This window comes from Leuciscus leuciscus, assembly GCF_965113295.1.
Source record: "Leuciscus leuciscus genome assembly, chromosome: 13".
Taxonomy (NCBI): domain Eukaryota; kingdom Metazoa; phylum Chordata; class Actinopteri; order Cypriniformes; family Leuciscidae; genus Leuciscus; species Leuciscus leuciscus.
Window position 1 is genome coordinate 20,212,302 of NC_138737.1, and position 15,673 is coordinate 20,227,974.

A 15,673-nucleotide genomic window follows, 5' to 3' on the forward strand; every position below is an offset into this window, starting at 1 on the left:
ACAGAACCAAGAGGTGGGCCCCTCACAACACCAATATATATCAATATAGAGGTGGGGCTAATTTGCATATTCACAGAACAGCAGTAGTTACATTCAAGCTATTTTAAAGGGATACTTCACCCAAAAATTGAAATCACCCCATGACTTACTCACCCTCAATTTTTCTAACACAAACGCATCACTTCGCTTCAGAAGGCCTTTATTAACCCCTCCGGAGCCGTGTGGAGCACTTTTATAATGGATAGATGCACTTAGATGGACTTCAAAACATAAACGGCTTTTCACTGCCATTTTAAAGCTTGAAAGAGCCAGGACAGTTTTTTAATATAACTCCGATTATATTCGTCTGAAAGAAAAATGTCATATACACCTAGGATGGCTTGAGGGTGAGTAATGCAGAGTTCACACTGCACGATTTTCAAAGTAGTCGGGTCACTGTTCTTTTCACACTGCACGTCTATCTGGGGCAGCATTCAGTTACTGCTGTGTGCACATCACTGCACGATGGATCGGCGACAGGAGGTTTCACACTGCATGACTTTACAAAAGAAAGAATCGCTGTCAACTTCTGTCTGATCCGAAAACTACGTTTCACAACCAAACACGCGTGAGAAGTGATAAGGAAACAACGCAAGATCACGCGTGCGTGAGACCGAAATTGTTATAATAAATGATAGCCAAGAAGATTGCGATCCAAATTATCTGTGCGCTGCGAAAAGGAGAAAAAGAAAAACTGATTATGCAGGAGGAAATTGTTGGGGAGACGAGGGGAGCAAGGATTGTGTTTCTGCAAAGAGAGTTGGGAGTAAATAATTTTGCAATGTGCTGCTGTTGCTACTGGTCAAGCAAATGTTTGTGCTTTGTTTCTGTTATAATTGATATAATTGTAAATATATAGAATCTATCTATTCAAATGCTGATATTGTGGTCTATAAGTCCTCCCCGAACATCCCGCTGACCTGTATCTTGCTCTCTCATTGGCTGTAGGTCAACGCCGGTGTAGTTTTCAGTCAGAACACTTTCACACAGCAGGATTTTGAATCGCTGACAGGTCCAGATATTTGGCATGCTATCTGGCGACTCGTCTGCGACTCATCGACTCATTCTCTCAGATCACGTCTTTGATCATTCACACTGTGTGATTGTCACTCACATGAACAAGCACCGATTTGCCTATGATTTCGGGAATTTTTCTGCGATTTCACAAAACTTTTCGGCGAGCGAAAATCGGGCTTTAAATTGTTCAATGTGAACTCGGCATAAATCATGGGGTAATTATCATTTTGGGGTGAACTATCCCTTTAAGTCATGAATATTTTTTTTCCAAGGAAAAAAACTTTTAAATAAATCATTTTGGTAAACAAAAATGAGTTTAAGTGATAAAATTTACTTTAACAAAAAGCCAAAATGGAAAAGCTTTATGGGTGACAAACTAAGTAACACCCTATGATTCAACAACTGCTTGAAGACTAGAGCCACTTTTAGCAGAAATAAGTTGAAGAAATCATTTTCTGTTTGACAGTATCAGTCTCTCACAATTTTGGCCCACTCCTCTTTATAATGTTGCTTCAGTTCAATAGGGTTTGATCGGCAGCTGGCAGCAGGAAGTAGCTGCCGTTGACAGCCAGAAGACCTGCCATATAAGGAGGGACCTGCTATTTCGTGGCAGCCAATCAGTATCGTCCAACGTAGTAGCAACCAATCACTGGAAGTCAAGCGACAGCAGCCAATGGTAGCGCCGGCGAATCTTCAGTAATGGCGGCGGTATTTGGCTCGGTAAGTTCCGTTTGTATACTGTCTATGGTAAGTTCGTTATATTGATGATCAGATTAATAAATAATTGTTGCTTTGTAAATTGGATTTTAACTTTTATGTTAGAGACAGTGTATCTGTGACTACTTTAGTTGAATTGGTTAATTTAATCATTTGTAGGGGCTATTAACTTCAAACACTACGTTACCATTATCACTAAATATTAGCGTTAACTTAATCTATTGATTAGAATAAAGCTCATGCTGATTTATTGGAATTATTGACAAGCTCAGCCTTGATGATACACGTGCAACATTAACCATATTGCATTGTTTTTGACAAAATGGTTATTTTAAGAACTACCTTTCTTTCTCTAACTCTGTGTACACTCTGTTCTACACCTCTTGTGTAACTGCCCATCAATTATGGCAGGTAAGAAGCCAATTATATTTCAAAAATCTTACTAACTTAAGTTAATTTGAGCAGAACAAGCAAACACCTGTCCATAGTAAAAATGTAATTATAGACTTCTAAAATGTTCTACCTTTTATATACTATGAATTTGTGTTGCTATTAAAAGTATGTTATTTTCTTGTATACAGCCCTGCAGACACTGCAATGAAATTTACAAGAACTGCTTACCAGGTGTAAAAAGTATGAATGAAAATGTGATCACTGCTAGCTGCTTAATGACAAAATGCAATAAGAATAGTCATTCAAGTGGCTGCATCCATGTGTACTGTTAATAAGGTTATTTGGATATTAATGTCACAATTTTCTTATGAATCCTCTAGGTTATGTTGGAAGAGGGAAACGAGGAGAAATGCAAGGCTTTTACTCGGAAAACACCCATCCAGGGTTTGATTGGTGCCAGATGCTGGAGAGTGAAAAGTCGTTCAATCAACCAGTTCCAGTCTAAAAGCCTAGTTAATCTAACTAATCTTTCTTTTTTTCTGAACTAATTCTTTCTTTCTAACTAATACTTTCTTTCTAAATTTACTTCTAACTTATCTGTCTTTCTTTCTAACTGTCTATATCTATCTTTCTAACTAATCTTTATTTTTTCTAACAAATTTGTCTTTTTTACTAATCTTAAGGTTACAGGGGATAAACACTACATGATATGATTCACAGAATTGTACTTTTATGTGTATTTCTTTAAAGTGAACATTATTGGTACTACTTTCTTATCAGTGTTTTGGAATTCTTTCATCATATCTGGTCCTGGGTCTTTAAGCTGTTATCCCCCAACACGATAAACATTGTAAATCATGTTAAACCATGCTAGAACATTGTAAAACCTTTTCAAACTGTCTGGTTAGGCTTTTTCAAGCCAACTTAGTTTTTCTATGAACTTTACCATCTAGTTCAGAATTGTTGTTACAAATATCAAGCCTGTTTCAAAAGTTACAGCTGTTTTATAATAAAAAAAGACAAGAATGTATTGAAATACTACAAATGTAAAACTGAACTTAATGATAGCAAAATATGATTTTAAATAAAGGTCATTGATGAGACAATGTTCTTTTTTTCTTTTAGACAGGACTTTAATTATTTAAGTTTAATGTTTATGTACATTTAATAAATATACAATATGATTATATAGGCATTCATTTATGTATATATTTAATTATTTAACAAACATGTACACACATTCATAAAATATATTTATACACGTACAAATTCATAATTTCAAGTGTAGCTTAATGTTTGTTTTTTGTATTATGTCTATGATCTTCGTTACTTGATAATTACTCATTTAAGTATTTTATTTAAATAAGTACTAAAATTATATATAAATTGATATAATAAATTAATTGCCTGGCTAAAAGCGTCATCCACCTCCGACTTCCGGTTATTAGCGGCAGCTGACGTCAGCTGCCAGTGGCAGCTACTTCCTGCTGCCAGCTGCCGATTTTTCGCTGAACCCCTACTGGTCCCACGGCAACATTTCAGTCGGGTTGAGGTCTGGACTTTGACTGGGCCATTGCTACACCTTGATTATTTTCTTTTTCAGCCATTCTGTTGTAGATTTGCTGGTGTGCTTTGGATCATTGTCCTGTTGCATGACCCAATATCGGCCAAGCTTTAGCTGTCGGACAGATGCCTCACATTTGACTCTAGAATACTTTGGTATACAGAGGAATTCATGGTCGACGTCTTTTTCTAATTGTACTGCCATGAACTTTAACATTTAACATGTTATATGAGGCCTGAAGCATTACATAGTCTGACCTTTGGGTGAATTTACCGGGACGTCCACTCCTGGGAAGATTGGTAACTCTTGAATGTTTTCCACTTTTGAATAATCTTCCTTACTGTAGAATGATGGACTTCAAATCATTTGGAAATGGCATTTTAACCCTTCCCAGATTGATGGCAGAATCAATTTCTTCTAATTCTCTATTGTTGATGTATTTCCTTCTTGAAATTGTGTTAACACACACACCTGAATGCTCCAGACCAGCAAACTGACACCAAAACTTCTGCTTTTATAGAGGTGATCACACTTGCTGATGATCAGTTAATCAAAGGCATTTTATTAGCAGCGCCTGACTGCCACTTATAATTCCTATGGAAGCAGTAAGGGTGTACTTAGGTTTTCAACCATGGCTTTTCCATTTTGGCCTAGTTTATGTTAAATAAATGACACAGTATTTTTGTTAAACTTAAAAGGCTCATAAATATTCACAGAAGAGAGAAGCTTTTTTTATTTTTCAAAATATATTCTTTTGTTTAACAGAAGGAAGAAAGAAACTCATACAGGTTCGGAACAACATGAGGGTGAGTAAATGATAACAGAATTAAAATTTTTGGAAATGAAAATTCTCTCATCAATTACTCGCTCTCATTTCGTTCCAAATCCATACGATTTTCGTTCATATTTGAAACACAAATGAAAATATTTTGAATGAAATCTGAGACCGTCAGAGTTTTGGGTGAAAATACTTTCAATAAAGGGACAGAGAAAAAAACTATAATGTATTCACTAATCACTGAATTTTCTTTATTCACTATGAATTTTCTTTTAAAAAATATAATATTTTTATATATAAATTATTTTTTAAGTACCAGGGCGATGTAAAACATTTGAATAATGATTTTGGTCAAGCTCGGGTAAATAAATTGAACCACTTATTAAAAAAAAATAAAAAGGGAAGATCACCATGTTAGGGACAAATGAACAACAGTTTAAAATACTGAAGATTCTAATTTAGGCACATTGTGTACTTTATTGGAGACAATGTTTGCCACTTTGTCCCTTTCGAAGCATACCAGTTAATAAATGATCAGAAACAAAAAAAGAATATATATATATATATATAATACACAATATATATTATATTGTGTGTGTATTAATTGTACTCACTTTCTGATAAATGCATAATTTTAAATGTGTTTGTTTTCAGATGCAAATGCCTTAAAGATGTTTTTGATAACCTTTTAAAGTACTACATTATTGATATTCCAATACATTTTCATTGTCACTGAATTACATGTGCTGCTCCCTCTTTCATTAGTACTTTTATAATACATTTTATACACATTTTTATTATTTGTATGTAGTCTTTTATGTAGCCTATGTGGCCTACATTTCTATGAACTTTCTGTGGACGGGACTTTTATTTTGGTCTGGTGTAATGACATCAGAAGGCTACACCGCCCTCCCCTGGCTCAACAGAGGTTTGAGTTTTTGAACACTTAAGTATTTGAGGTGTTTAAATCGATACAAATAGTTCAGTCTATATAGTTTTTACAAGTGGTGTGAAATGAATGGTATTATGTGAGTTGCCGTGTGTCGCTTTACAGTTCAGTTTTCAGTTATGGATAGCCTAGTTGCCGTTTTCTCTCATTCAATTTCTAAATCGTGACTTCAGAAATAATTAATGAGTTATATTTTTGTGTCGGAAAACTATAAAGCGTTACATGAACTGATAGTTTGTCTCTTAAATGTCTCTTATGATATCTGTATGTGACTAAAGTGCATTTATATGTAACAAATTAGGTTTTGGATTTTTATTTCTTTCTTTTAATTGCTTTCCTACGGAGCCCCCCTAGTCCCACTTTGGCAAAAAAAAAATTATTATAACTATCTTGTGGCCTCAAGATAGTAACTCGTGGCCTCAAGATATATCTCGTGGCCTCAAGATAGTATCTCGTGGCCTCAAGATAGTATCTCGTGGCCTCAAGATACTAACTCGTGGCCTCAAGATAGTAACTCGTGGCCTCAAGATAGTATATCTCGTGGCCTCAAGATACTAACTCGTGGCCACGAGAAAGTGAGTTTTTTCAAGGCGAACGTTTCCATGTTAATGTTTCCATGGCGACGCGTCACGCGATTGACCGCAGCCACAATAAAACTGTATGACAGATGTGTCGCTTTTATTTCGCTTTCCTTTTTTATTCAAAATATTCACAAACTTGCTTACCATGTCATCAACTAGCCTATCTGATATTCCGATACTCACATACGTGTAAGTGAGTGTGTTTAGTCGTTTAAAAACCTTTATAAATAATCTTGATCTATAATAACATGATGGGCGCTGCAATGTTGTCCGTCAGATTTACAGCACGTGAATTCATCAGTTTCTCCCGAAATAAATGCAAGAAAGTGGCCGGTGAACTGAGAAGAATAGAGTAAACTTTATAGTTCCTTGTCTTGCACTATGTTTGTCTTGAATAACATGTCGGCAAATTATATTTGAATATATTGTTATTGCTGCTTCCACAGACATCAGTGTGTTTTACAAACTCCAAATGTATTGTTTTACTCGTGCTTATGTGTATTTAAATATCTGAAACCAAAAATAAACATTATGAAGTTGAAAAACTGCTTAGTTGTGATGACAGCGCTGAACGTGTCCGACTCTGGCTTGTTTAAAAACCTTTATAAATAATCTTGATCTATAATAACATGAGATGGGCGCTGCAATGTTGTCCTGTCAGTCGGATTTACAGCACGTAAATTCATCAGTTTCTCCCGAAATAAATGCAAGAAAGTGGCCGGTGAACTGAGAAGAATAGAGTAAACTTTATAGTTCCTTGTCTTGCACTATGTTTGTCTTGAATAACACATGTCGGCAAATTATATTTGAATAGATTCCCAGATAGCAATTACATTTGGCACGGATCCGTTTTAAGCCCCTTGCCTCCGTTTCTATCTTAGAGACGTTTTCTGATTGTGAACCAGATCCGTGCCAGACAGAGGTTTCAGCTTAAACAATCTAACTGCCATCAGTTCAGTATTTATATCATTTTACAGATCTGGCCCAGATCACTTTTCCCATAGGTAACCGAAAGCAGGGCTGGACTGGCCATCGGGCATACCGGGCATTTGCCCGGTGGGCCGACGTGCTTTTTGGGCCGATACATCTCATACTCATACATCATTTTTTATTATTATTTTTTTTTTTTTTTTTTTTTTAACGGCCCATAAAATTTGTACATCGGCGGCCCATTTGTTTTGTTTTGTTTTGCTTAATTGGCGGCGCTGGGTTTGTGCCGGTGTAATGCAGTCAGTGGTAAAAAAAAGTCAGTGTTATTTATTTTTTTCTGACAGACCAGCCCATGAAACACGTAGATCAGCGGCCTACGTGTTTCTATTGGTTCTTTTCTTGATTGACACTGGGCTGGCCCAATCACAACTTTAAACTAGTGAGCGCGCGTGCAGCAGTTTCAGTTGTATCTGTCAAAGTAGTCTGCGAGATGGAGAAGAAACGCAAGGATTGTGCAGAGAAATAGCGTGAAAAAATTGAACCAGGCCCTTAAAGCAGACACAGTAAAATGTGTCAAAATATATGTTTTCTGCCCTTCATCAGCTCCTGTGATGATGATGATAGTGAGGAGGATCAGGAGAGAGATGAGAAAGTGTAGAGCCTGCGGTAAGCAGAACTACTTTCAAAACACTTAAGCTATGTCATGATCGAGTGTAGGAACCCATAACCCAGTTACAGATTATTTCCACATTGCATAGTTGACGATTACATAGACAGTATATAAAGACGATTACCGCAATTCACTAGCAATTTAATGAGAGGCGTTTGTAAACAATGTTTTCCGCCAAAATAAAAGCTTGATGCAGTTTGCGTCAAAATAAAAGATCATGTGCTTATCTCTTTCAAGTATAGAAATTGGTACAAAACTAATTATGAAAGTTTCCTTTATTTTTTAGTGCATTTGTTTTACAAAATATGGCTATTACTGTCATTGGATTAATATTATAACTATTATTATGTAGTAGGTGTAATGTAAATAGACACTGTAACTAAAAGAGGTTTGAATTTTTCGTTTAATTTGCACACTGAATATGGGTTGGAGATTTTAATTTTGAACTCTCAAAGTGCACCAGATTGATGAATTTAACATTAAAATGCACAAAATGTTCTCACGTGGGGGCATGCCCCCGGACCCCCCTAGAAGAACCAAGGTCCACCCACCACAGTTTTACCAAAAATCCTGTGAGAAACACTGGTATTGCTATGCCATTGCAGCTTATAGCTTGTTTTAGGATTCATCACTGTGGAGTATAGTTCAACTGTATTAATTAATAAATGTCAAATTTTCACTCGTTCCTATACTCACTCATGACATGGCATTAGTGGTTTTAAGGAATAGGAGTTGGTATGCATATAATTAAGGGCGTGCAAAGATGGGTTGTGTTTATGATCATATAGTGGGCCAGTCTGGGCCAAAATGCCCGGGCCGATTTTTTGTCCCAGTCCAGCCCTGACCGAAAGACATTAGCTGTGTCTGACACTGATTTGGTCCAGATCTGCAATATGAATCTGAGCCGATACTGTTTTCACATAGGCTACACTGGTGTGGCCCGAATCTGTGATACATATCTGAGCCGACTGCATTTAAAAAAGGGCTAAAAACTGCTCTGGCCCATATCTGCAAAACAGATTTGAGCCAACACTGTTTTGACAGAGACTACCTGATGTGGACCACATCCGAAATACTTTTCTCAAACTGTGTGAAGAACTCCGTGGAATAAACATTTTCAAAACAACATGGTTACCTGTCTGCATATTTATTTTTCTATCTTAGAGCATGAGATAAATGCATTGTCATTAAGCTGAACAATATTATCAGTGTTTAAAAACTATACAGCAACAGGTCCGTTACAGCACACACTGTAAAAAAAAAAGTGTAATTTTACAAGTAATTGTCTGTATTTTTTTTACAGATTTTTACCGTTTTGTCATTATACAGCAAATATTTGCAAATAAAAGGCATTTGCCGTTGCTGCACATTCAGGGCTTTGTGTGTGTGTGAGTGCGCGCGCGCGCGCGCGAGATGACGCAGATTCAAATTCGCCGCCATTACTTTTCCGCTGTTTACTCCCGCCCACAACGGTTAACGTTAGCTGATCAGGATCGAGTTTGGGCAAGCGGGAGATTTGAATTCAGTCTACTCTCGTGAAGTAGACTGTGAGATCAACAGTGGTTCAAAGCAATCGTGTTCGTCAAGAGCAGCCGTGAGCAGGAGCTGTTGTCTGTCAGTCCGTTTGGATTCTTTGGATATACCCTGGGATAAATAACACCCTTTTCTGTGAGCCTTGTTCGTCAGCGGACATCATGCCAACCGATCACCGGCTGAGGTAAGAGTCTCATTATCATATACTAAGTTACATGTGAACGATATTTTATATTACATTTGTGTTACGTTTACAGTTTTCAAGCTAACGTTAGCATTCTTAAATTATGTTCTGTCATAACTGGCGAGAGCTGGAGGGCAAAACACTGAAAATGTAGCATGCGTCTTTACATTTTCCATCTGTTTTAAGAAAGATCAGTTGAACCCACACCTCAAAAGACCTAAAACAAGCTTTCGTAGACTTGTTATACATATCAAAGTCCGTTTAATTGTGAATAAAATCTTCGTTAATACGCGATAGTATCTGTCAGTAAATCAATCTCTTAAATGGCGGGACATTTTGAATCACTGTCTGGAAGCTGAAAATTCTTCTCTTAAAAAATATCCTCGGTTTTAACTAACCAATTTTTATTACCATTTTTAATAACCACAGTTATACTACAAAAACAAATAGGCCTAGCTGGCCTACCATGTTTTTTTTCTTGTTTTTTTTCTTTGTGGTTAAACAGTTAATTTTCGTAAGGGTTAAACATGGCTAACGTTATCTCAAGACTGTTAAGAAAACGAATTCAGTAAATACTGTACTTGATACAGGAAAGCACATGAGACTAGAATATGAACACAACATGATAAATTGCATATTCTGGCTGCATCTGCTTGCCAACACGTAGCTATCTAGAATGCATATATGTGCATATATTAGGCTTATAAAATAAAAGTTGATAGAATGTTTGTGTTCTGATGAAGAAATGAACGTATCTACATTTTGGATGGCCTGGGGTCATCATAGTAGCCTTTTTCATAGGATACTTTTGATCATTGGTTATGAAAATTGCATTGATCCAGATGAACAGACAGTTAACTTACACCCCTAAGGTTAGGTGTCTCAGCTCAAAACTTCACTGTTAGCCTTTCCTGCTCAGCTTCCAGATCATAGTCAGTTTAGGTTTTGCATTGTCTCAGTGGAACATATTCTTACATGTGTAAATGTAATACTGAGTTTTTTTTTTTTTTTTTTTTTTTTTTTTGTGATTTCAGGTCAAGTGGAAAGCAGAATTATCATGGCAAACAAGGTATGGGAAGAAGTAATTTAAAATATTGTAATGGCCGAGTCTTCTGATTCCATATGATTTCACTAAAAGTGGCAGAAAATGTAATTTGTTTTATACTATATTTTCCCATATGAATATTCATTTGATCCTTGTGAGGCCACTGCACAAGGTTTGGTTTTACTACAGTAAGACCACGATTGTGTTAGATTCCACCCATCTATTTAATTTTTTTGTTGTTGTTGGTAGCGTAACTAGGCTTTTTCATTTAGAAACATGACTTTTCCTATCACTTAATGACACATATCTCTACCTTTCATTCCAGCTAAAGGATCTGACGGTTGCTGCTTGCATCTCAGCCTACCTGATGGAAAATTCTTGCTGGATGAATGACTTTCAACTCAACCTTGCCAAGACAGAACTGCTTATGGTTTCAGCCAAACCATCCTTGCTGTGTGATCCTGCTGATTTGCCTTATACAACATCAGAAAGATCCGGCCCTTCCTATCGGAGCCACACAACTCCTTGTCTAAGCTCTTGTTCTATCCAGACTGGACTATTGCAGCTCTTCCAGCATCAGTCAAACCTCTGCAACTGATCCAGATGCTGCAGCAAGACCTAAACTCACTGCTTCAGATCTGTGTGTCTTCAGAAGCTTGTGTTCTGCAAGTGAACGGCGCCTTGTGGTGCCATCATCCCAAAGAGACACACAATCACTTTCACTGACCTTTCCCTGGACTGTTCCCTGCTGGTGGGATGACCTGCCCAACTCAACACATTTTCAAGAAACTGCTAAAGATCCATCTTTTCATAAACACTTGACCCAATAATACTAAATCTTTGTTTTAATAAAAAAATAATTTGTGCACTGTGCTACACTAACTGGGACTTGTCACTGCACTTGTTGCTTCTATTGTTCTCTTAATTTTAAGTCACTTTGGAAAAAATGTAATTGTAAATGTTTAAAACAAGTTATATTAGAGTATAAAGGCATACAGCAATTGCCTTTTAATGTGGATATTTTTACATGTTCTAAATTCTATACTAAGCTTGTATTTCCTATCATTCACGTATCTTGATGTTCAGTGTTTGTTTAATGAATACTGTAAGTGTGCAGGTATTCCGTACTTGTATGTTTAGTTAATTTAACAGAAATTCACTGTACATTTGCTATTATTAAGTACTTAATTAGAGATTGCAGGTCTAGTTTCACAACTTTGACCAAAAATTAAAACTGTAAATATACAAACTTTATATTTGAATGTATGTACTTATTGCATTTTTATACATAACTTCATAGTTATTTTACACAGAAAAACTATATAAGATAATTACTGTAGATAGACAGAGCATTATTATAAAATAACTTTATGTATGCCTAGGTAGCATAGGTTACTATGATACCCTAACTGACAAAAATGCCGAAAATAAGGCAAAAGGACAATCCAGTGGTGATTTAAGTGGAATCGTAACACATCCGGCACAGCTCCGGTAGGCGGAATCGTTTCACGCACCCGTTACGCATCTGTAACGGGATGATCAGGCGGTGCTGGATCGGCGCTGGCACATATCCGCAACAACCCCTAAAAACAGACCAGAAACGGCTTCGGCCCGATGTGCGTTTGGACTCAGGAACGAGTCCGTGAGGCGGATGCGTGCCAGACCCGGCTCTATCGTTTTGCGGTTGCGGCCCTGTTCCGTTACAGCGTCCAGTGGCTATCTTGCTGCTTCACAGACATCAGTGTGTTTTACAAACTCCAAATGTATTGTTTTACTCGTGCTTATGTGTATTTAAATATCTGAAACCAAAAATAAACATTATGAAGTTGAAAAAACTGCTTAGTTGTGATGACAGCGCTGAACGCGTCCGACTCTGGCTCAGCGCCAGCCAATGCGCGAAAGCACAGTTTGAATCTGGCAGCACTAAACATTCTAAATGTGGCGCCGTACTCTCAGGGGCTAGTTGATGACATGGTAAGCAAGTTTGTGAATATTTTGAATAAAAAAGGAAAAGCGAAATAAAAGCGACACATCTGTCATACAGTATTATTGTGGCTGCGGTGTATCGCGTGACGCGTCGCCATGGAAACATTAAAAGGAACGTTCGCCTTGAAAAAACTTACTTTCTCGTGGCCACGAGTTAGTATCTTGAGGCCACGAGTTACTATCTTGAGGCCACGAGATATACTATCTTGAGGCCACGAGTTAGTATCTTGAGGCCACGAGTTACTATCTTGAGGCCACGAGTTACTATCTTGAGGCCACAAGATAGATATAATAATTTTTTTTTGCCAAAGTGGGACTAGGGGGGCTCCGTACTTTCCTCATATTAAACATGGCAAAATGTCAAAACATACAGGAACAAGAAGCTCCTGGTGAAACAACTGAGATTCACGTGGCATACTGTTTTCAAGATGGCATTTATTAAAGAGGAGACTGGAGACATGAGAAATTCACAACCATTCAGAGTGAAACATGAAAATATTGAGGAACAAACAGGTTTGTTTTCAAATGTGAACTCAGGAATTTTGTTCTCATTAAAATGTTGATATTTAAACAAATAAATGATCATTTTGAAAAGTCATGTAAATGACATGTGGTTAAAAATCCATGTTTTTAAGTGATATACAGTGCCTTGCAAAAGTATTGAAAACCCCTTATTTTTTCCACATTTTGTTATGTTGCTGCCTTATGTTAAACTTAAGCCACTTGCATTGTATTAGCTGTCTCATTGTCCTGCTGGGCCTGAGGTTCTGAATAATCCAGTCTATCCAGTTGAGTCATTACAATTCAAGTCTGATCATAACTAGTAGGGTAGACTGGGTACAGTTGAGACAGTACAGTTGAGACACCTTTAATAACTTGCGTTCGCAGCAAGCACAAGTTGTGATTTTTGCTGTGCACATGCGTATTAGTGTCCTCTTTGTTTGTGGGAAATTTGAACAGTGGACGCATCTCCGATCCGAAAATATCGGGTAAAGTTTTTTTTCTAAAGTAGGACGTTCACTTCACCATGCACTCTCCACAATGAATAGCTTATTATCCCTATATGACTGTTAAACATAACTGGTATCACCACAAACTTTATTCTGTGCCCTAAAAACTGGCATATTTCATGGTATTGTGTCATGCAAGGTAATTGCAAAATCTAGAGAAATGTGCGAGGTGGCCAGCGGGGTATAGTTGAGACACACGTGTACCAACTGTACCCCCGATAGAGCTCTATTAGGAAACACACTGTTTAATTGTTCAGTGTTATGATAACAGGTTAAAGGTCGTAATTAGCCAGCATAGGACGCAAATGAAAATAAAATTTGATATTTGTGATATTTAAACTGTGTATTATTAATAAATATTGTTTAATATCTTGTTCCTGCTTTATAAATTTTAACCAGTGCTAATTTAAATAAAATGAATGAATATAAATGGTTGAATAAACAAAAATGTTGCCCAATTGTTATTTTCTTTATTTGTCTTTATTTTTTATATTTACAATGAATGGTAAGTTATCTTTACATCATTAAAAATGGGTGTCTCAACTGTACCATGCACTGTCTCAACTGTACCACATATGGGTACAGTTGAGACAAGGTTGAGACAAAAAGCACCTTATTTTTATTAGGTAATTGTGGAAAATATAAACTACTTGTGGGTATTATTGATTGATAATATCTTTGTCTACAAGCTAATGAAATGTCATGTGGCATGCCATGTGGAAATTCACTTCTTTTCAGTATCTATTTTTTGTGTGAAAAATCAAAACGCAAAAAGTGTCTCAACTGTACCAAGTCTACCCTACAACCTGAAAGCCAAAGGAAAAAACATCGGTATTTTTTACTTTCTTCAGACAATATACAATATCACTCAATATTACTATTAAATATTATGGTAATGCCGCAAATTAGTCTTACCTGTGACATTCCCTACTCTGCCTTCTCTTATAAAATAACCTTTTTATCATAGTAAAATCTACATATCGTTCCTAACAAAAGTATTATTTAGCGTAAAACATGTTGAAGATTAGCAAACAGGCTGTCAGTTACTTGAATGATAAGGTGTTTCCTTACAAAAGCGGTTTATTCAGTGAAGTGAAGCCTCTTCTATTGACATAAAAAACAGCCTCAGTCTGCTCTCCACGTACCAGCGTTTGCATTTGCCGTTACGCTTTTTTGGCTAAAGGTTGTGGGCTTGCTATTTAGTGGCTTAGGTTTATCCTTCTGTATGTTTTTCCCATCCCCATATATGACTCTAACAGTTATTATTTTTTTGTAGTGCTCCCCAGATCTGTGTCTTGGTTTTTGCTCTGATAGGCATTTTCAGCTGTTAGACCTTTTGAGGTGTGTGCCTTTCCAAATCATACCCATTCAACTGAATTTGCCACAGGTTAATTAACGAAATTGGAATGCTCCTGAGCTAAATTTCAAGTGAATGAATCATTAACAGATACTTTTTTTTTTTCAACATTAATTTGTCACTTGAAATTATGTAATTGAAACCATTTTTATTTGAAGCGTCAAGTTACTACCTTCACAAGGTGCTTCACTCTATTTTGATCACTACCGTACATCAGCGTTTATATCCGAACTATAACTTATTTGTATACTTCTGTGATAATGTTTATAACACAAAAATAATGGCACTGTTTGGTTGAAAAGACTGTTTGTAAAGTGTGCGTTTCATACATGCTCTCTCAAAGTCAGCTGCATCACCAACACAGGTTTTGAATGTTCATATAGGATACTTGTCGAAGGTTTAATAGACAGGCGAATTGATGTCATTTAGGAATAAGGTTGCGTCAGTGTTTCATTCAAGATCGCAATCTTTGAATGATTAACTGTGCAGCTCTAACTCATAGTAAATATAAATATATATTATTATAGTGTAATACTTATATTACAATAGTATACTAATAGTACAGTATAATACTATAATACACACACACACACACACACACACACACACACACACACACACACACACACACACACACACACACACACACACACACACACACACACACACACACACACACATATACATATAAAGAGCCATAAATAAAATATAATCAATATAAGTAGCCTATAATAAAAATAAATATTCTTTAAAAAAATAAGTTGAAATAATGGAAATTGATTACTTTAACAAACGCATACTATCATAGTTAACCTCGGATAGTTACAGTAGACCTGTCTTTAACGGTTTATTCCTTTTTGCTACAAAAAATATTTATTCATGGTAGCCTACCTTATTTCATACTTTAACAGTTGAATTTT

At 36.5% G+C, this 15,673-nt stretch overlaps 1 protein-coding gene and 1 long non-coding RNA gene across 2 annotated transcripts in view; both read left to right on the top strand.

Annotated features, from left to right (window-relative positions):
- Nucleotides 1-15,673, top strand: part of LOC309512468 (class I histocompatibility antigen, Gogo-C*0202 alpha chain-like) — a 117,696-nt gene that overhangs the window by 32,722 nt on the left and 69,301 nt on the right. The gene's annotated exons all lie outside the window — the stretch shown is intronic.
- LOC309513134 lies at nucleotides 9,294-11,654 on the top strand. Its single transcript, XR_014211336.1, has 3 exons — nucleotides 9,294-9,355; nucleotides 10,390-10,424; nucleotides 10,726-11,654. It is a non-coding gene; the product is annotated as an uncharacterized lncRNA (long non-coding RNA).